Genomic DNA, 15,474 nt, shown 5'->3' with positions numbered 1-15,474 from the left:
CAGCATTTGGTCTCAAGACGGAAATACGACTTTGAACACTAAGCCAACCACACCAAAGTGTGTATTTTTGGTCCAGACCAGACACGGAACTACAAAGAAGCCATAAAGCATCATCCCTTTTCCCCTTGTGCGCAATGACTTGCATTTGGGAGTTCAAACTTGGATCCAATCTGTCAATAACACACACACTTCTTTTCTTCCTCCAATGCTACCTCCTACTCGTTTGTTCACAGCCACGGAGTGCTGTGATCCGTCCAGCGAGAGTTACAGTGCATGAAAGGCATGCTAAGTTGTCCTTGAACTGCTCCTCCCAGCGGGGATCACGCAGCGTTATGTGGCTCATCAGCGTCCCCGGCACGGTGTTAAGACAACGACAATGATAAATGAGCATCTCCCGCTCGTCAAACTGACACCGCCTTCCTTTCCGTGGCGTCATCGGTGTTGAACTCTAATATGAAGCATCGCGGTTAACCATAATGTGTGGTTACAAATTCTAGATGCCAAACTGCTGGAGGCCCGGGCCCGCACCCCGCATGCCCAGCTGGTAAGGGGAAGGGGAAAATCTCTCATTCCTTAATGGAGTTCTGCACTGGAGGAATGACTTGATGGAAAAGCCTAATGTTAACACCAAGTATGCAGTAAACAAGACACAAAAAGCCAAATATATACTCCATATATACTTCCTGCAACTGCATGCAATACAGCAATACAGTAATAATCTAGTAATCCCTCGTTTATCACGATGAAATAATTCCCGACACAACCACAATCTATGATTTTTTTGTCAATTAGGAGTCCTTATTTATAATACAAAATTTTTGTTGTTAGAGCATAACATTTTTTTCTTAACATTAGAGACCTCTTGACATGAACTAACACCCCTATAGTCACCTTTACACTTCTATTACCTAATATAGTCGGCATAATTACGGAAAATTAGCCATTTAATACATAAATGAGACTGCTTGTGTGTTTTACTAGAAATATATATTTCAGTGCTGGAAGTCACAGGAAGTGACATTGGGGGGGGGGGGGGGGTCGGAGTTGCAATTTAGCTTGACAAGGGTTACTGCTGAAACAGTTAGTACTGGGATCATTGGGATTATTGTTAGTGTTGTGAGATCATTCAAAGCTGCAATAAAAGCCTGTTGTTTTGGCAATCAGGTCTGGTGCTTGACAAAAATTGACAACAAAAATTACAGTACTGATACTGGTTTAGAATGAAAAAAAACATGTTATCACAATGTTTTGTATCAAGTTTATTAAGCCAATCTTACGCTAGAAGACACTTAATTGCCTTTTTAATAATAATAATTAAATTCATAATTAAATAAATAATTACATAAATAACTAAATAAATATTTAAATTATAACTAAATAAATATTTAAATTATAATTAAATAAATATTTAAATTATAATTAAATTATAATTAAATAAATATTTAAATTATAATTAAATTATAATTAAATAAATATTTAAATTATAATTGAATTTACAATTAAATTATAAATGAATTATAATTGAATTTACAATTAAATTATAAATGAATAATTTAATTCAAAATTAAATAAATAATTAAATAAATAATTAAATAAATATTTAAATTATAATTAAATTTATAATTAAATAAATAATTACATTATAATTACATTTATAATTAAATAAATAATTAAATTATAATTTGCTAATAATATAATTTGCTAATAATAGATCGCTTTTAACTACAAAACAGCATGATTTATTGATCACTTGCTTTTTGAAAAACGGAGAGATTTGATTTGCGAATAAAGTACAACTTAAATGTTAGCAATGGACTCTAAATGTGGATTTTTTTGTGTGTCATAAAATAAAGTTTATGCCTTATTCACTTTTTCTCTGTAGGATGGTGCTTAAGTACGTGCAGTAAAGTCGCATAGTAAGTGTTGTCTGGGACAAATGCTTTACCGCCTAAATTTATTCCAGTCGGGCACTTGAATGTAAAAGTCTCCATTTTCCCTCCGCTGATTTCACCCCGTTGACGTTATAAAACAGATTCAAGTGTCTTGCTCTCCGACGTGGAAATTAGAATCGGAGATGAATTCTATACTTGGCACCGTAGCCAACAATCACCGCTTACCTGACAATAAATTCTACCAAACATCTTCAAACCGCTTCCTGCGTCAACTGATCGTTTTGCCGCCCCATCAGAGTCATCAGCAGAAGTAATCACTTGGACAACAACGGCGGCGGCCTCCGCACACGCTACAAATGTCCTCTCCACTCTGCACTCCAAGTACCGTCACATACATCTGCACCCTTGAGGTGATGTTCCTTCATCTTACATGCGCAACACAAGCGTTGAGTCATCTTAAGTGTCTTTTTGAAATATGCAAAGAGGCAAAAATGGCAGCCGCATTTTCCCTTCTTTCATTTCTGTTGTTTACGAGGCCTGCTAATTCGTATTTTTGCTGCGTGCCGCTAATTAACGAGTGTATCCGTGTTTTAATGCAGGTATTGCAGGCTGTTTACATCCCCGGCCGCCACAATGATGATTTTATAAGAATTATGACAGCCAGCGTGGCCCGGGTGCTCGCAGATATCTAATCACCAATTAAACAGTAATCACTGAGAGATGAGCACGTTGATACTGTAAACCAATAAATTAGGCATACATAATTAATGGTATGAAACGGGCACAAAAGATTGCAACGGCTTTTTCTCAAACTGCATATGCAAGGGAATGATATTAACACATTAATCTTCCTCGGTCGCCTTTTTTTTTCGTATAATATCTATGCATCATCATCGTCATCGCTGCCAACAACAGCAGCAGCATGTTTTGCACAAATGAGTTCAACCTGCTGCCACTATTTATTGCGACTGATGTTATTTATTGTCATTTAATAGCAACCTCAAAGTAAGGAAGAACTGCATCAAAGCTCCGCCTACACGATACTTTCATGGTGGACATGAAACAGTAAATACAATCACATCACAAGTTAACAAGCACTGCACACAACTCTTAGCACCAAAGCTAGTCGTCAGACAAAGGAGGTGACCAGGCAGGCCCGCAGTATCGTCTTGGCTTGTTTTTACGTTCAGTTTTGGGAAGTCTGCTTTGCACTTAAGAACATATGCATCATAACAAAACATGCTAACAAACCATGGAGAACAAGGGTCTTCTGAATTTACATTGTTGGTTGGTAAAGTGGCCATTTTTATCCAAAAGGAGACTGAGGGCAGCTGCATGCAAAGTAGAGACTTTGGACTATAATACTCAATCGTCATAATGAGACACGGCAACAAATTATGAAGAATTGAATTTGCTTCTTGACGTGTGGCTATTGAGAGGAGACAACTTTTATCCAAGAGAAGACTGAGGGCCGCAAGAAAATAGACCACTCTATGCAAAGTGGAGACTGTGGTACATAATATTGCAGTGTTATGAGACATGCCAATACATTTTGAAGAAAGAGGGTTTTCTGCATTTACTTCTTAACATTTGGTTATTAGTAAGGAGAGCTCTTTTATCCAAGAGGAGACTGAGGACAACATGAAAATGGAGAGTAGCGTATAATACTGCAGCGTCATAACTACGAGGCACGCCAACAAATTATGAAGAAAGAGGGTTTCCTATATTATACTTATCCAAGAGGAGACTGAGGACAGCTGCATACAAAGTGGAGATTGTGGAGTATAATACTTAATTGTCATAATGATACACAACAAGACATGATGAAGAATGAATTTGCATTTGCTTTGTCAGTAAGGTCACCACTTTTATCCAAGAGACTGAGGGCAGCTGCATGCAAAGTGGAGACTGTGGACTATAATACTCAATCCTCATAATGAGACACACCAACAAACTAGCAAAAAATTAAGGTTTTCCGTGTTTACTTCTTGACATGTGGTTATCGAGAGGAGACCCCATTTATCCAAGAGGAGACTAAGGACAACATGGAAACGGACCACTGCATGCAAAGTGGAGCGTAGCGTATAATACTGCAGCATCATAACGAAACACGGCAACAAATTATGAAGAGGGTTTCCGATATTTGTTTCTCGACATGTGCTTATTGGTAAGAACACTTATCCAAGAGGAGACTGAGGGCAGCTGCATCCAAAGTGAAGATTGTGGCATGTAATACAGAATTGTCATAATGACTCACAACTAAAAATTATGAAGCTATCCTGCATTTGCTTTGTCGGTTGGTAAGGTCACCACATTTATCCAAGAGGAGACTGAGGGCAGCTGCATCCAAAGTGAATTGTCATAATGACATACAACTAAAAATTATGAAGCTCTCCTGCACGGTTGGTAAGGTGACCCAGGTGACCACTTTTATCCAAGTGGAGACTACGGAGTATAACACTAGCATAAAATAATTGAGAACAAAAGTCTCCAGAATTTACTTGGACGGTTAGGAACGGACACCTTTTATTCAAGGGGATACAGAGGGCCAGGAAACGCTGGATCGGCGTAGCAAAGCGGAGACTGAGGAGTGTAATGCGTCAGGGTTCACCGCTAAGGCACAGCAACATTAATGACATAATGAATGTAGGCTATGCAAATTCACAATTAGAATGCTGAACCGTGTCAGGGTTCGAGCTCCGCTAATTTAATTCACTAATGCTACTTTTATGTATCATAATTTCAATGCATTTGTCTAAAAATATATATATATATATATTCATGGCCAGGGGGAAATGTTTGCTCATGCCATAATTTATAGATTGAGAATCAGATCAAGGTCTTTTGTGTGCATTTAATTGCGCTAGGCGACTACATTATCATTTTAAAGAGTGAGGCTCGTCTGTTTAGATCAGCTCTTTAGGGCTGCAAGATAGCGCCACACATGGCATGTTTGACACTCATAAGGACGCCGTCGATGCGGGAATACAAATGAGAGCAAACGTATACAGCGGTGTGGAAATGCGTTGTGTGATAACATCATTAGCGCCGCCACAGAATTGCTAATAAAGGCAAAACGACAAAACGATAACGGGAAATGGATCACGTGGGGTTTTTGTTTTTCTAATAAAAAATCTGACATCTTACTCGGGTCTAAAAGTCGTGTTCTTGCCATTTTCCACGGCCACCGGTGATATTGCTCGTCTCCTTCAGGGCCGGAGTCGTCCTGCGGGTGTTTGAACCTCCCTGACACCATGCAGACAGACATCTGCTCTTTGTCTACTTGGCACCGAGAGGTGCACATAAACTATGTAGGAAGATCAGACAGAGGTCCCAAAAACTGAGGACGCCTCCCTCTCCAGGATGGAGGGTACAAGCCGGGGGGAGCAAAAGGTTTTTTAACTTCAAGGCTTTGTTTTTATGAAAAAGCAGTACATAAAAAAACGAATGCTGACCTGCTTACTTCCTTGTACTTACACACCGCCCCAAAATGGGACCAAGGGACCACAAAGCTAGAATAAAAAGGATTAAGCCGGGATATTTTGGTTATCCTGGCTCAACATTGCACAATTCTGACTTAAGTTACCTTGGAGATTAGACTTCTCCAGACCAGGCTACGGTCCGCAATATATTTCATCTCAACTCTTACATTATCCTTGTCAGCAGACACCATAAATGGAAACAATTATTACCATAAATTCCAGTATATAAGCCACGCCCACTGAATTTAGAGGAAAAAACAGCTTTGTTCTTACATATTACTTAACGCCTGGCACGACTAAAAGTACCTTTATTTGGACAAATATAATTATGGCAACAAATATAGCTCATATAGCTCATACTTTTTTGGCCTTACAATGCTTTAAAAACAGTTTTTCATCCTACAAAACATTAAATTCATCACACAGCAACTTAACACTCAAAAATTATACCTAAGAAATAAACATGTATCAATATTAATATGGACGCGCCCCTACACGAACCATTGGCATCGGAAATGACACTGTCCACCGGCGGGAGCCACATTCAAATCCCAGAGGGAGACTGACGTCATTGCAGCGTCCCGATGAATGATTTTTTTAACACATAATGTGACATGTTTATACGTTTCTATATACACTTGAGTGTTAAGTTGTTGTGTGATGAATTCAGCGCTGTTAGTAAAGTATGACTTTGATGACACCACGAGTCATCACATACACACATCTTTCATTTAAACCATTATAGAGAATTTATTTTAGATGATGTTGCTACCATTAGGTCTTTTTTATAGATATTTTACACATACCCAAATAAATACAAATCCACATCTCCAAGATAAAAGAGTTGATGGAATAACATCTGCTCTTTTGCCTCCTTGTAAGCCTCCATGAGGGTTTCCGCTTCCCCTGCCATGGTGAATCGGTGACTGAGTGATCGATAGCGGGGTCTATTTAAGGAAGCCGTGTTAGAACACTGATGCAGGATTGGTTTCAGCCTGATTGATTAGTCCGTATCTATTCACCTTGCCTTGGGCTTTTTGCAAATAGTTAAGCCTACTTTATATGCTCTTGTTTTGGGTTGGTTGAGCTCAGCTCGGTCAGTTATCCTGGATGTCTGAATCCTACTTTCAGGCAACGGGCCGCTGGGGGTGTGTCCGCAATAAGTAGGTAAGCAAACCAACTAGTTAGCAAACTGGCTAGCAACAAGCTAGCAAACTAGCTAGCAAACTAGCTAGCAAACTGGCTAGCAAACTAGCGAGCAAACTGGCTAGCAAACTAGCGAGCAACTAGTTAGCCAACTAGCTAGCCAACTAGCTGGCAAACTAGCTAGCAAACTAGCTGCCAACTAGCTGCCAACTAGCTGCCAACTAGCTAGCCAACTAGCTAGCCAACTAGCTAGCCAACTAGCTAGCCAACTAGCTGGCAACTAGCTAGCCAACTAGCTGGCAACTAGCTAGCAAACTAGCTGGCAACTAGCTAGCAAACTAGCTAGCAAACTAGTTAGCAACTAGCTAGCAAACTAGTTAGCAACTAGCTAGCAAACACTTTGCAACTAGCTAGCAAACACTTTGCAACTAGCTAGCAAACACTTAGCAACTAGTTAGCAAACTCTTAGCAACTAGTTAGCAAACTAACTAAACACAGCCTCACTCTAATTTTTCTCTAAATAAATCAACAACTCATTGCTGCTTATAGTTAACTACGACCAGAAACATGCATATTTAAGAATATTGTATTCTTGGCCTTAATTAAGCATAAAATGGTTGAATATACAAATATACTACTATAATACATTCAGAAGACACATTCAAATACATTATATATACCGGAGGTGATATAAAGGTGACTATAGGGCTGTTATTTCATGTCTAGTGGTTTCTAATAATGTTAAAACCTGTATTTAGATGGTTGTAAACAGGTTATCTATACACACATATACATATAAACACACATGTATATATAATATTCAATGTAGTGTCTTTATAAATGATGCTAATTTTTTTTAATAGTTCTAATCAAGCTATGCACCACCGCAAAGTACAACATTAATAAGAATACTGCGAACTGAATACCTGCGTGAGCATGACTGTCGCATTAAACGGCAGATTACGGATGCGGCTCTTGAACTGGATCTCATTAGCCGGTGCAGGTGTGCCAGTGAGTGCACGCCGACAGCACAAGTAAACAGTAGCATCACGGAGCATCGATAAGCTCCTCGAGTCTGGGAAAAAAAAAGGCAAACAATCCTCCACCCTATCAGATTGTTTGACAAAGGGCCATCATGTTAACACCTTTTAATGGTGGAGTGGGTTCATCAAGGGTGGAAGAGCTGCAAAAAACCCACAATAACAAAAGGGCCAAAGAGAGAGTGGAAAAATCTGGCAGGGAATCAAGTAATCTCTTTCATCGTTGTCTGTAAACTTTGCTTTGCTTTCCGTGCTCAGCAATAGATTTTAAAGACGGCGTCGCTACAGAAAGCAGTTTTAGGGGAACCGTGCATTGAAAAAGTCCAATACTAATAATATTAATTTTAGCATGTCTATGCTAACAAAACTCATCTGCAGTAGATCCAATTTCCGGTTTTAGCTGTGAAAACTCACTTGTGATGCAAACACTTTCATTTCAAATTAATAAATAAATATCAGTACATGAATGAAGCCATCTGTAGCGTCTGCTGAGGAATGCAGTGACTATTAATAAACCAGCTGACGTGTCGTTTGGCGACCGAGGGGAACTTGCTAAATAGCTTAGCGTCGCAACACACACACTATTGTCACAAATTACCGTTCCTGGCTAACATTTTTTTCAGCGAATCGAACCCATGAAGAGGGAAACGTGTGAATGTTTCTGTCTAATTTGCATAACTGATCATAACATGGACACTATGCACGACAAAAAAATAAGTAAAAATACATGAAAAGCAAAACAAATGTTTAGAAATTAACTTTCATGTTAATCTCCAAAAGTCATTTTTTGTGAAAAACAATTAAAAATGAATCTGAATACTAAATTAGCAAAAGTGATACAAAGCATTACAATGCCATCTACATTAGTCCCATTATAATGGGTGAATGAGGGCGAACAGGAAGCAGCAAACCTGTTTGCAAGCAAATAAAGAAAGTTCAAGGACCTCCCTTTAGGGGGCATCCAGTCAAAGGCTAACGGGCTAACAGATGCATTATTTTCCAAATCGATACCTCCACGGCCCGAAGACTAATTTCATTATCAATCCATGCAAGTAATGATCTCATTAATTCACTGTTGATTCATTTTCAGCTGAGTGGATATTAACCTTTTGCTAGTAATCATTAATTTTCCGCCAGAGAGGTATGGTGGTGGTGGTGGTGGTGACAAGCGGGGCGGGGGGAGCGCCGCACAAACAAAAACAACAACAACTCCTGACATTGGCGGAGTTCCTGTGACTTCCCGCGCTCCAATGATCGACGCATCGATCGCCCTCACAAGTGAGCTAATCTCTCATCTGGCCCTGGCTGGGCTCTGTAAGTGACACAGTGAGGGGTGAGGGGGAGTGTGTGTTTGTTTGAGGAAGGGTTTTGTGAAGTCATGCATAGATTGCGAGGACAATTATCATGCTCTGAATACTTTGCGGAAGCTAGGAGGGATTCAAGTGCAACACCTGCCACCTTATACGTATGTATACTCAATGGAAAAGGTACAATAACAAGGTTCTTTCCAGTGGGGGTACAAAACCCCCAATCTGATAGTATATATGATGTTTCAATGTCCAGCTAGGAGACCCGAGTTCGATTCCACCTGTGCATGTGTGGGTTTTCTCCGGGTACTCCGATTTCCTCCAACATTACTAAGTGTCAATAAATGTATTGTAATGTTTGCCGAGACACACAAACCCCAGACTGAACAATAGATAATACGAGTGTATTGGTGAATATAGGGGTGTTATTTCATATCTAGAGTGCTCTAATGTTGAAAAATGTATTTATAAGCTCGTGAACTGGTTATCTATGCTATGAAAATATTTTATTTATAAAGAAAGAGACCTACTGCAGGGCTGCACGGCGGTCGAGTGGTTAGCGCGGAGACATCACAGCTAGATGACCGTAGTTCAATTCCACCCTCGAGCATCTCTGTGTGGAGTTTGCATGTTCTCTCCGTGCATGCGTGGGTTTTCTGGACGATTTGGAGTCGCTAATTAACCTAGCATGTTTTTGGAATCTGTGAGGAAACCGGAATACCTAGAAAAAAACCCACGCACACACGGGGGGAACATGCAAACTCCACACAGAGATGGCCGAGGGTGGAATTGAACTCCGGTCTCCTATTTGGCAAGCCTATGTACTAACCACTCATACACCGTGCAGCTCCTAAAAAGGTTTTATTTCCTTTTATTTACAAATTCAAGTAATAGGAGTTTAAAAGTCAATATAGGGGTGTTATTTCATGTTTAGAGGGCTCTAATAATGCTTAAATATTCATTCATTTTCTACCGCTTTTCCACGCGCGCCACACAGTGACGCCCGACAAGGTTTTGAACCTGCTGTCTGTGCGGCCAATGGTGTCTGTTATGATTGTCCAATGAAACAATTGCAATGCATATACAGAATGTAATCAAAATATATTTTTATATTTATTTATATATTTTATTGTATTATTATTAATTTTATTTATTTGTTTTATTTTATTATTAATTTTATTTATTTGTTTTATTTTATTATTAGTTTTATTTATTTGTTTTATTTTATTATTAATTTTATTTATTTGTTTTATTTTATTATTTATTTTATTTATTTATTTATTATTAATTTTATTTATTTATTTTATTTTATTATTTTATTATTTTATTATTTTATTATTTTATTATTTTATTATTTTATTATTTTATTATTTTATATATTTATATGAATTTTCTTCCTCCAAAAAAAGGACACCCCTGCCCCAACATAGTATCTGTACCCATTAGTTTAACTTTTCTTCTTTACTACACCTTTGACCATCTGTTACTGTCCATGGAAAAGGTAGAAGTGTTCCACTAGAGTCGGATAATTAGTCCTGTGGGTACATTAGTGTTGAATGTACCTCAAGGAATAAGACTGGGGGGGGGGGGGCATAATGTAAAACTACTCCCCAGGGAAAAAGGACATCCTTTGTTCTGTAAGGGCTGGAAAAGTCTCCTTCTTGTACAGTGTGGACATGCCTGCAGCTTATTGGTGGAAATTAGCAAGACTATTCAGACTCCTTTGCACTATACTATACTATACTATACAAGTGTTGCCATTGGAAACGATGCAGCGATCCAGCATGTTCCAGTTAGAAAAAGAAGATGTTTCCAACGTGATCTGTGTGAAAGGTAATAAAGTGACTCCACATACCAACACAGACACGCTCACATACTGTATCTACGTACGCCCCGGCCCGGCGAGATACGCGAGCGTCTCTGCTGGTGATGCAAGCTGCATCTCAATACAATATGGACCGTATGCTACATAATGCATTGAGTTCTCCGACGGCGCTTTCAGGGGTCCTTCTCACCTCCATCATTCCATTTTACTGACACCTCTGTGAGGCCTCTTTTGGCGGGGAAGGAAAAAAAACAAAGTCATACAGAAAAGAGCTTGAGGGGGGAAAAGGGGGCCGCTCTGAAACGTTGGTGTAGTATTATGTGGATCCTAAGGGATGGTGAGCTAATTTATACTTTACGGGACTCTAGGGGAATTTGGTTTTTCTTTCAATGACGATTTTAATGTATCTACAGTACAATAATCCTTCGTTGATAATTGGTTGTAGACACAAATGTGATAAATTAATTTCTTAATTAGGATTCCTGATGTATAAATGGAAATTGTTACAGTTAGAGCTAAGAAGGCCTGTTAACGGCCTGTTAGATACAAATTACTCAATATAGTGGACACAATAAGAGAAAATAAGCTATTTAAGACAAACAGGAGGCCTGTTAAATAGCATTTTTAACATTACGAGAGCCCTCCTGACAAAAAAATAACATCCCTATAGTCACCATTACACTCAAATTACTCAATATAGTGGACATAAGAGTAAATAAGCTATTCAAGACAAACAGTAGGTCTGTTAACGGCCTTCTAGATAGCATTTTTAACATTATGAGAGCCCTATTGACATGAAATAGCATCCCTATAGTCACCATTACACTCAAATTACGCAATATGGTAGACATAAGAGTAAATAAGCTATTGAAGACAAACAGGAGGCCTGTTAACGGCCTGTTGGATAACATTTGTAACATTATGAGAGCCCTCTTGACATGAAATAACATCCCTATAGTCACCATTACACTCAAATTACTCAATATAGTGGACATAATAAGAGAAAATAAGCCATTTAAGACAAACAGGAGGCCTGTTAGATAGCATTTCTAACATTATGAGAGCCCTCTTGACAAGAAATAACATCCCTATAGTCACCATTACACTCAAATTACTCAATATAGTGGACATAAGAGTAAATAAGCTATTTAAGACAAACAGGAGACCTGTTAACGGCCTTCTAGATAGCATTTTTAACATTATGAGAGCCCTCTTGACATGAAATAACAACCCTATAGTCACCATTATACTCAAATTACGCAATATGGTAGACATAAGAGTAAATAAGCTATTGAAGACAAACAGGAGGCCTGTTTAACGGCCTGTTGGATAACATTTTTAACATTATGAGAGCCCTCTTGACATGAAATAACATCCCTATAGTCACCATTACACTCAAATTACTCAATATAGTGGACATAATAAGAGAAAATAAGCCATTTAAGACAAACAGGAGGCCTGTTAGATAGCATTTCTAACATTATGAGAGCCCTCTTGACATGAAATAGCATCCCTATAGTCATCATTACACTCAAATTACTCAATATAGTGGCCATAATAAGAGAAAACATGCTATTTAAGGCCTTCTAGATAGCATTTTTAACATTATGAGAGCCTTTGACATGAAATAGCATCCCTATAGTCACCATTACACTCAAATTACTCAATATAGTCGACATAAGAGTAAATAAGCTATTTAAGACAAACAGGAGGCCTGTTAACGGGCTTCTAGATAGCATTTTTAACATCATGATAGCCCTCTTGACATGAAATAACATCCCTATAGTCACCATTGCATTCAAATTACTCAATATAGTGGACAAAAGAGTAAATAAGCAATTTAAGACAAACAGGAGGCCTGTTAGATAGCATTTCTAACATTATGAGAGCCCTCTTGACAAGAAATAACATCCCTATAGTCACCATTACACTCAAATTACGCAATATGGTAGACATAAGAGTAAATAAGCTATTGAAGACAAACAGGAGGCCTGTTAACGGCCTGTTGGATAACATTTGTAACATTATGAGAGCCCTCTTGACATGAAATAACATCCCTATAGTCACCATTACACTCAAATTACTCAATATAGTGGACATAATAAGAGAAAATAAGCCATTTAAGACAAACAGGAGGCCTGTTAGATAGCATTTCTAACATCATGATAGCCCTCTTGACATGAAATAACATCCCTATAGTCACCATTGCATTCAAATTACTCAATATAGTGGACAAAAGAGTAAATAAGCAATTTAAGACAAACAGGAGGCCTGTTAGATAGCATTTCTAACATTATGAGAGCCCTCTTGACAAGAAATAACATCCCTATAGTCACCATTACACTCAAATTACTCAATATAGTGGACATAATAAGAGAAAATATGCTATTTAAGGCCTTCTAGATAGCATTTTGAACATTATGAGAGCCCTTTTGATATGAAATAACATCCCTATAGTCACCATTACACTCAAATTACTCAATATAGTGAACATAATAAGAGAAAACATGCTATTTAAGGCCTTCTAGATAGCATTTTTAACATTATGAGCGCCATCTTGACATGAAATAACAACCCTATAGTCACCATTACACTCAAATTACTCAATATAGTGGACATAAGAGTAAATAAGCTATTTAAAACAAACGGCCTTCTAGATAGATATATTTTTAACATTATGAGAGCCCTCTTGATATGAAATAACATCCCTATAGTCACCATGACACTCAAATTATGCAATATGGTAGACATAAAAGTAAATAAGCTGTTAAAGACAAACAGTAGGTCTGTTACCGGCCTGTTAGATAGCATTTTTAACATTATGAGAGCCCTCTTGACATGAAATAACAACCCTATAGTCACCATTACACTCAAATTACTCAATATAGTGGACATAATAAGAGAAAATATGCTATTTAAGGCCTTCTAGATAACATTTTTAACATTATGAGAGCCCTCTTGACATGAAATAACATCCCTATAGTCACCATTACAGTCAAATTACTCAATATAGTGGACAATAAAAAGAGTAATAATAAGAGTAAATAAGCCATTTAAGAGAAACAGGAGAACACAGTTGCATACAGACCACTACCAAGGCTAAATAAACCATAAAATAAGTATAACCTACATATTCAAAGTTAAGTGTGATGCTAAGTGGAGGTAAGAAAAGAACAGTGCTACATTTTTGGTGGTGCAAAAACAGTTTGAAAACCATCAAATTTTGGGTTGCTGTGGGTGATAACATTACTAGTCTGGACAACTTTCTAAGATTATCACTTCAAATAAGCACAATGACTTCAGGAACGTTAGCAAGTAAAAGTATAAAACCATTGATAATAGAGTTCCATACAAGTGAATGCAATGTCTGTTTAATATTTCATATGTTTGTGTTGAAGCACAGTGGAGGGAATGTGTGCTTTGCAGACAAAATGGCTGCCAAGCAGCTGCAAGCAAGCGAAGATGAAAGATGAATTTGCAGAACCTGTACAACTTTTTTACAAGTGTTAAACAGACAATAAGTAGCAGAATGGGCAAACTTACTTTTTGGTGCTGAATGAGGTCCATCCAGGTGTGATGAGGCAACATCCAGCCATGCTGCTTTGACGTCCAATGTCCTCCATGTGGTCTGGGCTGTGTTTCCGTTTGCACACCATGCTTACACTTTGCACATTTAGTGCTAAAGTGTGTTCATGTTGCAGATGCCTACCCACCCTCATTCTTCACCATCTTGGCTACACAGTCAATGTCTAAGAATGAGTGGGGAGGTGCATGGATTGACTTTCCCGCCATCTGTGAGTCAACTTCCTGTTTCCGTCTTTTACTTCCTGGGTCACACTCTCCTACATGACCTTGCAGGCCATTAAGCCTTTGACAATTTGTCATGGATATGATAAGAACTTTTATATCTTTTTTCCGTATTTTTGTCTTTTTTTTATTTTCCACATTTTTTTATTTTCTTTTTGCAAAATTATGACTTTATTCCCATAATATTTTGACTTTTTCATAATATTGTAACTTTTAACCAACCCAATTCTCCATATTTATAAAATACCTAAAATATATATCCTAATATTACATCTAAAAAACATACTTTTATTTAAATTTATTTAAATAATTTATTTAAATTTATTTAAATGATATGCTACTAAAATGATGTTATTTTTCTTATTATTACAACACTTTTTATTTACACTTAATGTTATTTTTCCCCAGCTCTGCTGTTTTTCCTTAATTTTCCAACTATTTCAACTTTCTTAATGCAATTTTATTTAAATAATATTTTCACTTTAACATTGTAACATTATAACTTTTTTCCACAACCTAATTTTCCAAAAATTTGAACTTTATTTTCATAATATTACAACTTAAAAACACATTTAAAAATTTTTATTTTAAATTATTTTAATTTTTATTTTATTTTTTCATTTTTTTGCTGCTAAAATAAAATTATTTAAATTATTCTTATGAAATTTTTATTAATTAAAGTTTTTCCCCGTTAAATAACTTTATTTTAGTTTTCTTGTTAAACTATATATTTAGAATGTACCTGCCGTAATTTCCCCCCCACTAAGCTAACCACTAAGTACTACTAGTACAAGTACCAAGTACCAGTAACTTGCCATTTTTATAGTTAGAAATTATAGTTATATTTTTATAGTTACAAATAGATACTAATACTAAATACTAAAATACTAAATACTAAAACAATAACAGAGTTTCCAAGCGAACTAGCATCACAATTTGCCACTTGTTAGCTTGCTAGCTTGATCAAGAGATAGA

General features: G+C 37.2%; 1 protein-coding gene across 3 annotated transcripts in view; it reads right to left on the bottom strand.

The window, feature by feature from the left end:
* The window catches only part of hs3st2 (heparan sulfate (glucosamine) 3-O-sulfotransferase 2), a 216,467-nt gene extending 201,493 nt beyond the window's left edge, over positions 1-14,974 (bottom strand). For 2 of the 3 annotated variants that reach the window (XR_009119484.1, XR_009119485.1), the window contains exon 1: positions 14,236-14,974. The gene's annotated coding sequence lies outside the window, so the exon portion shown is untranslated. The remainder of the gene's footprint in view (positions 1-14,235) is intronic. The other variant, XM_058048267.1, reaches the window with a different exon arrangement.
* Between the last annotated feature and the right edge of the window lie 500 nt (positions 14,975-15,474).

Source organism: Doryrhamphus excisus, chromosome 15 (assembly GCF_030265055.1).
Source record: "Doryrhamphus excisus isolate RoL2022-K1 chromosome 15, RoL_Dexc_1.0, whole genome shotgun sequence".
NCBI classification, from domain to species: domain Eukaryota; kingdom Metazoa; phylum Chordata; class Actinopteri; order Syngnathiformes; family Syngnathidae; genus Doryrhamphus; species Doryrhamphus excisus.
The sequence above is the reverse complement of the archived record's forward strand: the minus strand, read 5'-3'. Positions and strand labels throughout refer to the sequence as shown.